The sequence below is a fragment of the Vicugna pacos genome, chromosome 11, assembly GCF_048564905.1.
Source record: "Vicugna pacos chromosome 11, VicPac4, whole genome shotgun sequence".
Lineage (NCBI taxonomy): Eukaryota > Metazoa > Chordata > Mammalia > Artiodactyla > Camelidae > Vicugna > Vicugna pacos.
The window spans coordinates 34,519,317-34,533,462 of record NC_132997.1 but is presented as its reverse complement, the minus strand read 5'-3'; the positions used below and the strand labels follow the sequence as shown (position 1 = coordinate 34,533,462).

General features: G+C 39.5%; 1 protein-coding gene across 1 annotated transcript in view; it reads left to right on the top strand.

Moving 5' to 3' along the window:
• The first annotated feature begins 2,435 nt into the window (after window positions 1-2,435).
• LOC107034893 (uncharacterized) overlaps window positions 2,436-14,146 on the top strand; it is a 54,420-nt gene continuing 42,709 nt past the window's right edge. The window contains exon 1 of the mRNA XM_072971106.1: window positions 2,436-2,580. The gene's annotated coding sequence lies outside the window, so the exon portion shown is untranslated. The remainder of the gene's footprint in view (window positions 2,581-14,146) is intronic.

Sequence of the window (14,146 nt, the reverse complement as noted above, 5' to 3'; positions counted from 1 at the left end):
AAAATTCCATGAGTGTAAATACTGAATTTTTAAAAAATAGGGTACTTTAAATCCCCTCTGAATAATTTTTTAGGCCAGGAGAGGTCTGAGAATGCCTCACTTTTTTTAGATACAGAGCACGCCTCCAATATCCTATTATATGTATTAAAATAACCCAATGTTCCATGAGGGATGTATTTTCTTGCTGTAAAAATTTTTATAGAATCTTTATAACATTGCTTTCAAGATTATACATGTCACTTTGTGGTATCTGAGCCTATGGAGCCAGGAAGATAAAATCTGGTGCCATAATGCTTTGGGATAAAGGAGTCTCAGCTCTGGGAACCCTCTGATCATTTGTAAATCCCACACCAGTACTGTCCTTAGACTTGGGCTAAGGACGCCCCCAAATCCTCACTCACACCACACTCTGGTTCTGAGACCTTCGAATTCCCTGCCCAGCCATCCCTGAGCCTGCTTCCAGGGATTTGTGGGCCTCTTCGCTTGATCTGCCCTCCGGAAGATACACCTTGCTCCCTGCATGTGCATCCCCTTTGTGGCAGGCATTGCTAAATACTTAAGAGCAGTGTCATTTTAACTCCCCAGGATAGGCTCGTGAAAATGGTTCCGTTATCTTCTCATTTTAGAGAGTAGGAAATGGATTTGGGCTGGAGCCCAAAGAAATAGGAGTGCCCAGGAAGGGGTCTGACTCACTGAGAAGAAAGTTAAGTGAACAATTTCTTCTCCCAGTGATGTGGACTTGCATTTGGAGAACATCTCACTTCCCAAGATTTCCAGCAGCTAAATGCTAAAGAGCAGTCATCAGTCATGAACGCAGGCTAGCTCAGGGGATCTCAAGGAGAAGCAGGACGTCCTCTTGGCAGCAGTTTTGTAAAGTAGCTTTTAGAGCTTGTGACATGATATGTGAGATTATTGAGTTTTAGTGAAAGAAGTGGCAGGCATGCTAAAGGTCTTGCCCTCAGAAGCGCTGTTCTGGATTTGCAGCAAGCCTTTCAGTCAACATGACTTTTGAATGCCCCATCAGGATTCATGTAGGTAAAAACCTGTTTTCAATGATATGAATCTCCAACCCATTCTGTTTTACATATTAACTCAATCTTGATGAGGCATGATTTTAATAGACACTGATTTTTCTGGGAATGCATGTAAATGGAGTAAAGATCCAACTTTTATTGGGAATTTTACTTATTTCATTTAAGAAATCATATCCAACAGAAACAGACTCACAGACATAGAATACAGACTTGTGGTTGCCAGGGGGGAGGTGGGTGGGAAGGGATAAACTGGGAGTTTGAGATTTGTAGATACTGACTGGTATATATAAAATAGATAAGCAAGTTTATACTGTATAGCACAGGAAAATATATTCAGTGTCTTGTGGTAGCTTACAGTGGGGGAGAATATGAAAATGAATATATGTGTATTCATGTATGACTGAAGAATTGTGCTGTACACCAGAAACTGACACAACATTGTAAACTGACTATACCTCAATGAAAAAAAAGTTTAAGAAATCATATCCACAATGGAATACTACTCAGTCATAAAAAAGAATAAAATAATGCCATTTGCAGCAACATGGATGGACCTAAAGATTGTCATTCTAAGTGAAGTAAGCCAGAAAGAGGAAGAAAAATACCGCAGGATATCACTCATATTTGGAATCTAAAAAAAAAAAAAAAGGACACAATGAACTCATCTACAAAACAGAAACAGACTCGCAGACATAGTAAACAATCATACGGTTACCAGGAAAAGGGGGTGGGAAGGGATAATTTTGGGAGTTTGAGATTTACAAATGATAGCCACTATATATAAAAACAGATTTTTTAAAAGTTCTGTATAGCACAGGGATCTATGTTTAATATTATATAATAACCTTTAATGAAAAAGAGTATGAAAACGAATATATGTATGTATATGCATGACTGGGACATTGTGCTGTACACCAGAAATTGACACATTGCAACTGACTGTACTTCAATAACAAAAATCAAATCCAATAACAATATTTGTAGCTACTCATAATGGATGGATGTGTTTAGTACTTATTTTTAAACTCAATAATGAAGAAATTCAACAATATGCAGTTGCATATTCCCAAACTTCATTATAAGGTGCAGCATCTGTTTACTTCACTATGAATCTTTTAGCGTTTTGATACCTGAGTATTTTCATACTGAAATGCATATTATTTCATGATTAAACTACTTTTCTCACCCTTTTTCTTTATATAGACGTTAATCTATTGAGTTTCTGAAATTGTGCGCGTACTTAGTTTGTGTTACCTATGTTTATTCCTCCCTCCCGGGAGTGCAGGGGGCCTGAGAAAAGAGTTCTTTGTGAAGGGGGCGTTCCCGACTAAGTCGGCCCCGCCCCACGCCGCAGGCCGCCCCGAGAGCCTCGGCCACACTCAATCTGGCGGCGGCTCCGGTCGGCCTAGGCGCCTGCGCAGGTCGCCAAGTGGCGCGTTCCACTCTACCCAGGGAGGCGCCCCAGCAGGCTGCGGGCGGCGGGGCTCTGGAAACGTGTGGTCTGTACGGATTTTGGAGGCGCTGAAGCTGCAGCTGAGCCTGGGAGGTGAGAGAACGGGTCTCGGCGTCGCTGCACACGGGGACCCTCAGGGCCGCCGGTCTTCCATGTCTGCCCTGCCACCCGTGGCGTGCGTCCCTCAGGCCCTCCCCGGGACCCCTGGCCCTCTGGCCGACCCTCCCCGCGCCTGGGGCTTTGGGCATGGTCTGTCCAGCCTTATTTCACCCTTGAGGAACCCAAGGCCCAAGGAGGGATGAGATTCTCGAATACTGATACTGAACAATGTCTCTCGAGTGCCGACTGTGTTCAGCGCCGCGGCGCGTGCTCTCATCAGTCCTTACTGCAGCGCTGTAAGGCAGCTGCTGCTGAAAAGCAGCTTCAGAGAGGGCCCGACCTCTTGAGGGCGCAGAGTCTGATGTGGACACTGGAGATTTGTACAAAATGCCAAGGAGGCCAGAAAAAGGAGCAGTGACGTTTGAGCTGGGTTTGGGAGAGGATTTAGGGGCTTACAGTCTATGGGAGAGATTTACGGTCACTTTTAATCTTTCTTGGTGTGTTGATAAGATCTTCTCAATTTAGAATTAGAAGGGACCTTAGGAGTAATGTAGCCTGTCACTCTCCTTTTACAGTTTTTACGTGGAGGACACCCACGACTCACTAAAGAGATTAAGTAACCTGACCAAAATCACATAGTCAAATTAGGGACAGGACACGGACCTAGAACAAAGGTCTGTGGAACCCCCTGCTCAAACTAAGGCATGCTATTCAGTATAGAGCCTCTGATGTTAATCCGGAGCTTTGAGAAAGATGTACTAGAAATATGTCCCTACTTGTAATTAGCGTGTATATTTTGGAGGAAGAAGTTTGTAGAGTGGGCGAGGTAAGATACATGACGGTGATTGTTCCCAGTCTCCTGATTTTGAGATTACCCACCCTCTCCAAAACTGCGAACAAAACATAATACCATACTTGGGGCAAGTAAAAAGTTATTAGTTGCAGTAATTAAATGCATACTAAGTATCAGTCTCCAGAGCCTGCTGTTTACATATGTGTCATTTTATCCTCACAACAATCCCATGAGATAGGTATTACTTGTAATCCATTTTACAGATAAAGGAACCGAGGCGCAGATATATTGGACATTGCCCAATGACAGTCTAAGTGGTAGGGCTAGGATTTGAACTCAGACCCTCTCCATTATAGTATGACAACTGTACTGCTTTGCCCCAGTGAACAATTAAATTGGAAAGTACAGTCTTAACTTCCTAATTAAAAAAGAAAAAAAACTTGCTAATTGAGAGGTCACTTGTGTAGCAACTGCAACTATCTAGAACATGACTGAGAACAGAGACAAGTAAAAATAATCCGGATATAATCGTCGTCACAAAGCACATATACTTCATTTATAGAAGACCCTAACTCTCAAAGAACGTGTGGTGGAGTTACATACATGTACCATGTATCTTAGAAGAATTCAAGCATTACTATTTGAAAAGGAATGATTTAAATAGTGTGGTAAAATGATAGTATTTTACATAGATAGATTATTATATATTGTGTGACTCTTTCTGCTGTTTTCTTTTGTATCAGCTGCTGAGGGAATTAAAAAATTATCTGTGCTTAATAAGTATTCAGAGTTCCTGATGGGCAAAGGGTGTTGAAACAGGATGAAAGTATTTGTTAAAATTACATCCTGCTAGATTAAACTTCTTTTGACCCGTCTTTTTTTTCAAGTTGATTTTTTTTTTTTGGCGCAGGGGGACATAATTAGGTTTATTATTTATTTTAATGGAGGTACTGCGGATTGAACCTAGGACCTCATGCATGCTAGGTATGCACTCTACCACTGAGTTGTACCCTGCCCCCTTGATCTGTCTTTAAGTTGACTACCTTTGAGGTAATATTTACTTAGAGTCAACTGTATGTAGTATTCTATCCTCAGTGCTTTTGGAGATAGAAATAAGTATATGTTATATATACTTATTGTTTTATATATATATATATAAAACAACTTGTGCTCTCAAGCATCTTGTTTGTTTGGAGAGATGGTACCACATATATAGACCAAAGATATTAAACATGGCAGGATAATATTGGTGGTGAATGGATGGTACAGATAGCAGTTGGATAGAAAAGAAGTTGTCTAGGGATGGGACTATAGAGGCTGCAAGAAGAAGAATTCAGTCTAGGTGGGAACTGAGTAGACAGGATGGAAGGAGGATACCAAGTCTTTCCCTTTAGAGCCATCAAAAGTTCTGCTTAAGCATTTTCTTTTCCCCTGCCTTCCATTTCTACTCTCAATTACGGGGCAAATAATATCTCCACCTCCATTATTAAGGAGTGTGTTAAGCAGTATTTGAAAGGGGTTTGTCAGTTTCAGTGAAGTTTTGCTTGAAGTCATCTCAGCAATAGTTTTCCTACAAGATAACTTTCCATATTAAATATATATTCATTGAATTCTGTCATTAAATTTGAATTTTGCAGTGTGAGGGAGGGCTGGAAATGTTGATAATTTGTAAATAATGAAGCTGTATCACCCTTATTCTTGCATGCCATATTGCTTTGCACTTTGAACTTAATAAAAAGTACCACACAATCATGAAGTCTGCTTTTAAATGTCACAAAGCATAGACATTTAAATTGGTGATTGGGAAGAATAAATAGTGCTGTTTATGAGGGCAGCATTTCCCAAAGTGTGGTAGGTGTGGTCTTAGGCAGTCTGCAGGGAAACATTTTGAGGCTAAATAGCACATATTAGTGATCAAGAGCTTGGGTTCTGGAGCCAGGTTGCCAGAGCTGAATGTGCCCTGAGGCAGACAGCTTAGCCTCATCTGGAAATAAAGAATAAGAATATAATACGCCATACCTTACAGAGTTGGTGTGACAATTGAATTAAATACAGAAAGCCCTTAGGACAGTGTGTTAACTGTTACTAATTCAAGATTTTTTAAATGATTTAATTTGAAGAAATAAGCAAATAACAATATAGCTGGTACTCAGATAAATGGCAAGAATTGTGGAAGTGCTATATGGCTGTCATTTGGAGAACTGTTTTAAGGCAGCAGATCTGAAACTGTGGCTTCAGCACTCTTGCAGTCTTGAAAAGTGCTGAGGAGGGGAGGGTATAGCTCAGTGGTAGAGTATGGGCTTAGCATGCCAAGATCCTGGGTTCAATCCCCAGTACCTCCATTAAAAAAAAAAAAGTAAATAAACCTAATTATCCCCTTCAAAAAAAAAGAGTAAGAAAAAAAATTTTTAAGATAAGGATTAAAAAAAACTTTAAAAATTTTTAAAAACTAAAAGTGCTGAGGAATTCGAAAAGTTTTTATGTGGGTTATGTGTATCAGTGTTTACCATACTAGAAATTAAGACTTAAACCATTTAAATTTATTTAAATGTAACAATAACAAATCTGTTACATGTTATCATAATGACATTTTTAATGAAAAATGTATTTAGCAAAGTAAAATAGTTTATCAGGAAGAGAGGCATTGTTTTACACTTGAGTGACATTGTTTTACATTTTTGCAAATCTTCATGTTTGGCTTGTTAGAAGACAGCTGGATTTTCTTATTTGCTTCTCTGTTCAGTTTGTCTTGACAGGTGGTTTTGATTGAAATAGAGGAAGAAAATCTAGATGCACATAGATATGTAGTTTGAAAGGAAGGAGATTTCAATCATCTTTTCAGATAATTGTGTATATTCCTCTTTATATTCTGTTAAAGCTCAACAAGAGGTAACTTCGTAAGTTCGTATCAATGAACTTTTTGCACTTGGTACATTCAAGAAAGAACGACAGCGTAAAAGACAGATAATGCCTTAGTATTAATATGAAAATAGTTTTGACCTAGCAGACTCTCAGAGAACCTTGGGAAGGGCCTCAAAACCTGAGTCCCTACACCACACTTTGGGAAATGCTGCCTTAGGAGAATGCCTTATTTATTTTCAAGTAGAGTTTATTTTTGTAACCAGTAGAGGGCGGAGAAGACTGCTTTATTGCGGGGCTCTTGAAAAAAAGGCAATTAGCTATTGTTTTAAATCGCTTTCTTTGTGTCCCATGTTTGAATTTCAAGATCGTATACAGTCACAGAAAGTCACTTAGAAGTTGTTTAGTGATCTTAATGGTTAGCGGCAACAAGCTATGAGAGCACTCATTTCCTTTTTAGGTATAAGCCAAAGGAACCAGATACGCATGCCGGTGGGTTAGAACACTGCCTGAACAGTGTTAGAGCAGAACTGGAAAATCTTCCTCTTCTGATTCTCACTATTTTGAAAGAAAAATGTTACTGTTACTAGTTAATATTTCTTATAGTAAAGCTTTTAAAAAAATATATACAGAAACTAAAAGAAGAAAATTAAAATGACCTTAATCCCACTACCAAGAGATAACATTTTGGGAAATAATATATATATATTTTGTTTACAAAATTGGTCTCATATACTACATACTGTTTTGTAACCTTAAAATATGTTTTTAGTACAGAAACAATACATACTTACTGTAGATAAAAATTTTAAATACAGTGAAGCAAAAAAGAAAAACTACCCAAAGCCCTGCCTTCAGAGATCATCACTGTTAATACTTTGAAGTATAGATTTTGAGATCTTTTTCTGTGTGCACATACATGCGTATGCATTTTAATATGGTTAGATTCATTCTGTTCCTTTATTAATTTTCAGAATAACACATTAGTGTCTTAGCAGTCTCCAAAGGTAACCAATGGAGTGATTTTTTTATTTTGTTTTATTGTGGACTAATAGGGGTTTTTTTGTATTTATGATATGTTTTAATTACTGTACTCATTATTCTTGCTAAATTGTCCCACTTGTGGCGTGTGGGAGCCACTTCAAGTTGTCTGTTGAACTCTTTCATGTGCCCCAAGTGTCTTTGATTGCTTCTTTGCTTTCAGACATGACAAGATAGCCAAGACTCATCATCGTATACATTTCTTGCCCTAGTCTTGAAAACCACTCTCTTTAAGAAGAAGTGGTAGAAACCACAAGATAGCCACTGAATGTCATTGCTTCCAGACTTTTCAAGATAGCCACTGAATGTCATTGCTTCCAGACTTTTCAAGATAGCCACTGAATGTCTTGCTTCCAGACTTTTTCAATGATTAGAGCTAGGAAATATGTGGATTTTCAGAAAACGAAAAATAAGCCAAGAGTTCGTACTGATATTTACAATTAAAGTGAAATGTAGAGTTTAAATTTTTCCTAACATTTTATTTTGAAAATTTTGAAGCTTATAGAAAGATTAAAGGAATTTTACCTGGAAAATCCATATGTTGCAGAAAAATGTGTTACAGCTCGGTGTTACAGCCCAGTTGTGACAGCAACCTGGGTCCGGGCGAGAGACCAAGCAACACTCAAGGGAGTTGGAGAACTCACGTTTATTATGCCAGCTGGCCCAGACGAATTAACACTCCAAGCTCTGGACCCCCTCTGTAGGTTTACACAGGCCTTTACAGGCTGCCAGTTTTACACTTTGCAACATCATATGCAAATACAGTATAACAGAAGTTGACCAACCGGGAACAAGCTTTGTAGAACTAGACCAATCAGGAGTGAGAGAAATAACCAATCAGGAGTGAGCTCTGTGCAAATAAAGTACTACAAATGGGCCAATCAGAAGTTAGGGAAGTGGACCAATCAGAAGTGAGAGTAATAACCAATGAGGAGTGAAAGAAATAACCAATCAGAAGTGAGCTCAGGGAACCAATAAAATTTTAGGGGGTAAGTAAGCCGTTTCAGAGGCAAAAAGTGAGGTAGAGCCTCTGGGCCAGGGAACCTGTCGGTGCTGGCAGGAAAAACCCTGCCAGTTTTTTTTTATGGGGCTTCCCGCCTCAATGTACCAGATTTTTTCTCACATGTTTGTCCTCCTAGCCATTCTTCTTTATTATATTTTATATTTTTATATTTGTACTTCTTTCCCCTTATCTAAAGATATTGAAATCTTCAATAGATTAATCTGAAGATTAATGAAGTTAATGTAATTATTATATATGTATATATATACACAATAAATATTGAGGCTAAATAGCACATAGTCACATATTCATGCATACACATTCCTATAATATTTTAAAGTAAATCCTACATTAGCACCGTCAACAAATCTACTGTTATTAAGGGATTTTTGTTTGTTTATTGTCCTCAGGACATACGGAGTTCTCTATTTCAAGGCACTTGAAATAATTCTTTGTGTGGTAATGCTGCTAATTTGGTTTAGAGTAGGATCCTGCACACTTTTTCTGTAAAGGAACAAGCAGTAAATATTTTGGGCTTTGTGACTAATACTCTCTCTGTCACAGCTATTCAGTTCTGCTGTTGTAATTTGAAAGCAGCCATAGATAATATGTAAATAAATGAGCATGACTGTGTTCCAATAAAACTTTATTTATAGAAATAGGTGGTGGGCCAGATTTGACCTGCAAGTTGTTGCTTGGCAATCTTGGATACTAAGTATAGAATTATTAGCATCATTTTTTTTATTTTAGGAATATTTTGAATTTTCTTTTTATTTAATTTTTTTTTAACCATAAAAGACATACAGGGCTCCAAAACAAAAACTCTAAAACTGGATACAATCATCCCTGTCTCCTCCCCACTAATCTCTCGCTCTCTATGTAAATAACTCATTTCAGTTACTTATTAATTTGTTCTTCCATTGCTTTTTTAAAAAATGAAAGCAAGTAATATATTTCATATTCCTTCCCATTCTTACACAAAGTTAGCACACATTCTTTTACATGTTACTTTTTAAATTCAGAGTGTCTTAGTGATCACTGCATAGTGGTGCATGGAAGTCTTCCTCTTTCCCTTTTCTAGCTGCATAGTGGATATGCCACTGTTAATTCATCACTTCTCTATTAACGGACTTTTGGGTTGTTTCAAGCCTTTTATTAATGTAAGAAATACTTTGACCAGACTCAGTGGGTCCATCACTTGGGGTGCTTAGCCAGTGAACACACCAAGTACTTTCGTTTAAAGGAGAAGTATTTACCACTTGTGACAAGTCAGGGAGATAGTGTTACTGAGTCCAAGCTCATACAGAGGGGCAGACAGGCCAATAAATGGAGGGACAGGTGCTGGGGCAAGAAATAACAACTTTATTCAGAAAGCCAGCAAACTGAAAGGATGGTGGACTAGTGTCCCAAAGGATTGTTTTACTGGAGTTAGAATTCAGGCTTCTTTTATACTAAAAGGGGAGAAAGTGTGACTTGTTACAAACTTCTTGGTGCTGGCCAGACCCTGGTTCTTGCAGCTTTCCACATAGGTCTAGTCATGATGTTCCCATAAACCTCCAAGGGGACAAATGATATTTTCTATTTTGCAGCTTTTTATCTCTATATGAATGAGAAAGTATACCTTTGAAAATCAAACCTGGGCAGTAGGGCATTGAGAAAGGGCTGTCATAGGCAAAATTGTTTTACAAGGGTACTGAGCCAGCATGACTAAGCTCAGGCAACAGAGCACAAAGGTTAGAGATAAAGGTATAGATTCAATAGGGAGTCAGGTTTGTTCTCCTCTGTTACATTAGCTCTCAAAGCACTGTCTCTCCTAACCACTGGAGCAGGGAAGTTTTAAGCCTGGGGCATATGCATATTCATGAAAGGGCAGGCATGATCATCTGTAAGCATTATACTGAGGCAAAGGTTACTCTAGTTTGCCAAAAACTGCAAGCAGCAGGTGCTTGGGTGTTTGCTTGCACTGCGGCATCTTGTTGACCAGGGTGCATTGTAACCTTTTTGAAACATCTGGTGTCTAGAACTTTGTGCAATCTAATGGTTTCTGCAAAACAGAGCACACTGGTTTAACCCCGTCCCTTCCCTACTGCTGCCTAGGTAACAATACTACAAGTGAATAGCCTTATGTATATGTCATTTTGCATTTTTGCCTGTGTATCTATCTATAGGATGGATTGCTGGGCCAACGGTTAAATTCCTATGTGATTTTGCTAGATGCTGCCAAATTTCTCTTCTTGGGGATGTACCATTTTAGCTCCTTACCAGCTATGTATGAGAGTGCATGTTTCCCCAAAACACACAATGTGTTATAAAAACTTTTGGATTTTAGCCACTTGATAGGTGGCAAGTGCTATTTCAGTATAGTTTTAATTTACTTTTCTCTTATGAGCAAGGTTGATCATATGCTCATATTTAAAAGCAATTTGCATTTCTTTTTTTGTAAACTGTTCTTTGCCCATGTAGTGTTTCATACTCTGTTTACTTTAGAATATATTTAGTGGACATGTCATTAAATACTGTTCAACATAGTTTAACGGCTGCAAATAATCCATTATTTGTTCATTCAACAACTACTTATTTGGAACAGCTGCTATGTGTCAGACAGGCCTTGTTGCAGGGAGAGAGAACACAGCAGTGAACACAATAGAGCAGCATCCCTGTCTTCAGAGGGCTTTTATTCTAGTTGATGGAGAGACAGTAATAAACAAAATAAATATTACATATCCATATAGCATGTTAGATACAGGTAGAACATAATTTACTCAACCTATCCCGTTTTTGGACATATATTTCTAATTTTACACTATTATAAGTAAGGCACTGTTCAACACCCTTTTAGTTACGATCAATTACATTTTGATCCTTTCTAATTTGTTTCTTAGAAGATATATCAACTTCAGGGATTTTTTTGTTGTTATTTTTTAACATTTTTTTTTGTTGAGTTATAGTCAGTTTACAATGTTGTGTTAATTTCCAATGTAGAGCACAATTTTTCAGTTATACATGAACATACATATATTCATTGTCACATTCTTTTTCTCTGTGAGCTACCACAAGATCTTGTATATATTTCCCTGTGCTTTACAGTATAATTGTTATGGAAATGACAGGCCAGCCAAGAAACAAGCACCACTCAGAGGGTTGGAGTACTCAGACTTATTACGCCGGCGGGCTCAGAGGGGCTTCTGCTCTGAAGCTCTGAGCACCTCCAAGACGTGTGCATGAGGTTTTATAGGGTTAATTACAAGCTTGGGGTATTTGGCCAATAGGCATGGAACAGATTTAGCAACATCATTATCACAAGAGTAGAGGCAGGGAGGGAGGAAACCAACATTTCATGGCCAGATATGTCTCTTTGAAAATCCAGCTGGCTAGCAAAAAACACATGAACAGGGAATCAGCAAACCAACAATAATTAACTCAGATTTACAATTTAGCCCAGCAGAACTCAGATCAGTAATCTGACATTTGTTACACTTAGATTTGTGAGTTAGCTTGTTAGCCCAGCTGGGCTTTTCCTTCACATAATCTTGTTTATCTGTTCTACATATGCCTGTCAGTATCTACAGATTTCGAACTCCCAGTCTGTACCTTTCCACCCCTCTCCCCCTCGACTACCACAATTTTGTATTCTATGCCTGTGAGTCTGTTTCTGTTTTGTATATGTGTTCTTTCTTTCTTTCCTTTCTTTCTTTCTTTCTTTCTTTCTTTCTTTCTTTCTTTCTTTCTTTCTTTCTTTCTTTCTTTCTTTCTTTCTTTCTTTCTTTCTTTTTTTAGATTCCACACATGAGCGATCTCATATGGTATTTTTCTTTCTCTTTCTGGCTTACTTCACTTAGAATGACATTCTCCAGGAACATCCATGTTGCTGCAAATGGCGTTATATTGTTGTTTTTATAGCTGACGAGTATTCTGTTGTATAAATATATCACTTCTTTATCCAGTCATCTGTTGATGGACATTTAGGCTGTTTCCATGCCTTGGCTATTGTAAATAGTGCTGCTATGAAAATTGGGGTGCAGGTGTCTTTTCAAAGTAGGGTTCCTTCTGGATATATGCCCAGGAGTGGGATTCCTGGGTCATATGGTAAATCTATTCTTAGTCTTTTGAGGAATCTCCATACTGTTTTCCACAGTGGCTTTCCTTGCTTCCCTCTCCCACTTTTAGTGATTTAGATGTCTTCTTTTACAACTTTGTGTTTATTCTATTTGTAATTCATGGTAGTTATCACCTTTCCAGTTATGAGTTTCTCACTTTTGTAGCATCTTGCTTCTTTTCTATTTTGTAGCATCTTGCTTCTTGTCAATATTTCTTTTAGCACGGGTTTAGTGTTGCTAAACTCTTTTAGTTTTTGCTTGTCTGTGAAGTTCTTTATCTCTCCTTCTATTCTAAAGGATAGCCTTGCTGGATAGAGTATCCTAGGCTGCATCTTTTTTTCATTCAGGACTTCAAATATATCTTGCCACTCCCTTCTGGCCTATAGTGTTTGTGTAGAGAAATCAGCTGAAAGCCTTCTGGGGGTTCCCTTTAACTTACTCTTTGTTTGTCTCTTGCTGCCTTTAGGATCATTTCTTTATCCTTGACTCTGGCCATCTTGATTATATGTCTTGGTGTGGGTCTGTTTGAGTTCTTCCTCTTTGGGACCCTCTGAGGCTCCTGTACTTGGATATCTGATTCCTTCTTTAGATTTGAGAAGTTTTCAGTCATGATGTCTTAGAATACCTTTTCAATCCCCTTTGTTCTTCCCCCCCTTCTGGAACCCCTATTATGCATAGATTGGCATGCTTTATATTATCCCATAGGTCTTTTATAGTGTTTTCACTGGTTTTTAATTGTTTTTCTCTCAGCTGTTTTGATTGGGTGCTTTCTGTTGACCTGTCTTCTAGGTCACTTATTCGTTCCTCTGCATTATCCAGTCTGCTTTGCACAGCCTTTAGGTCAGCTCTTATCTCAGCAAGTCAGTTTACTAATTCTACGTGGTTCTTCTTTATAGCTGCTATTTCATTTTTGACATATTTTACATCTCTAAACACTATTTCTTTTATTACTTTGATCAGTCCTTTTTTGAAATCTTGATCTAGTAGGCCATCAATGTGTATTTCCTTGATTGTGCTTTCAGGGGATTTCTCTTGATCTTTTAATTGGGAGTGGTTCCTCTGCTTCATATTGCTCATATCCCTCTGGCACAGTGACTGGTGGCCAGTGGGCCACTCCCCCTCCCAATGCCGCAGTCAGATGCTGCGCTTGGGCGAGGCAGGTGGGCAGATTGTGCCCCCTCCAAGCACCATGGTCAGGTGCTGTGTTCCTGCCAGGAAGGCAGGTGGCCACCTGCCCTCTCCTGGCACCGGTTGCTCTGCTGCTCTCTGCAGCTGCCCGCTGTGCCTCAGGTCGGCACTCCATAGGCAGGCTTGAGGAGGACCGCGGAACAGCCCAGCCCCTGCTCTGTGCCAAATCTCAGCTCCTTGTTTGTCTTGGTGGCGCAAGTTCTGCGAGGTGCCAAGGCAGAAAGATCCTATCTGCCTCGGGCTGTAAACAAGTCTCAGTCCTGCCTAGGAGGTTGCGGAGCCCCCAGGTGCAGATTCAGGTCTCGGCCCCACCCCCACCCGGGTACTCGCACTGGAGGAGATGGCAGCTGTGACTGTGCCCCACCACCCTTCTCGCCAGAAGTGCCAGTAATGGCACCGGGGGTCTGAGGAGGCAAAGGCTATGGCGCCCCTCCCCCCAAGGCACATCAGCCTTGTTGCTTGGCTTTTTTCACAGTTTATGGGGGACTGAGGTGGTTCTGCTCCATATCCCCCCCCAGCCACAGCGCACAGCACCCTGCAGTCCCCGGGAGCTGCCTCAGTGCAGCTGCCCCAGTCCTC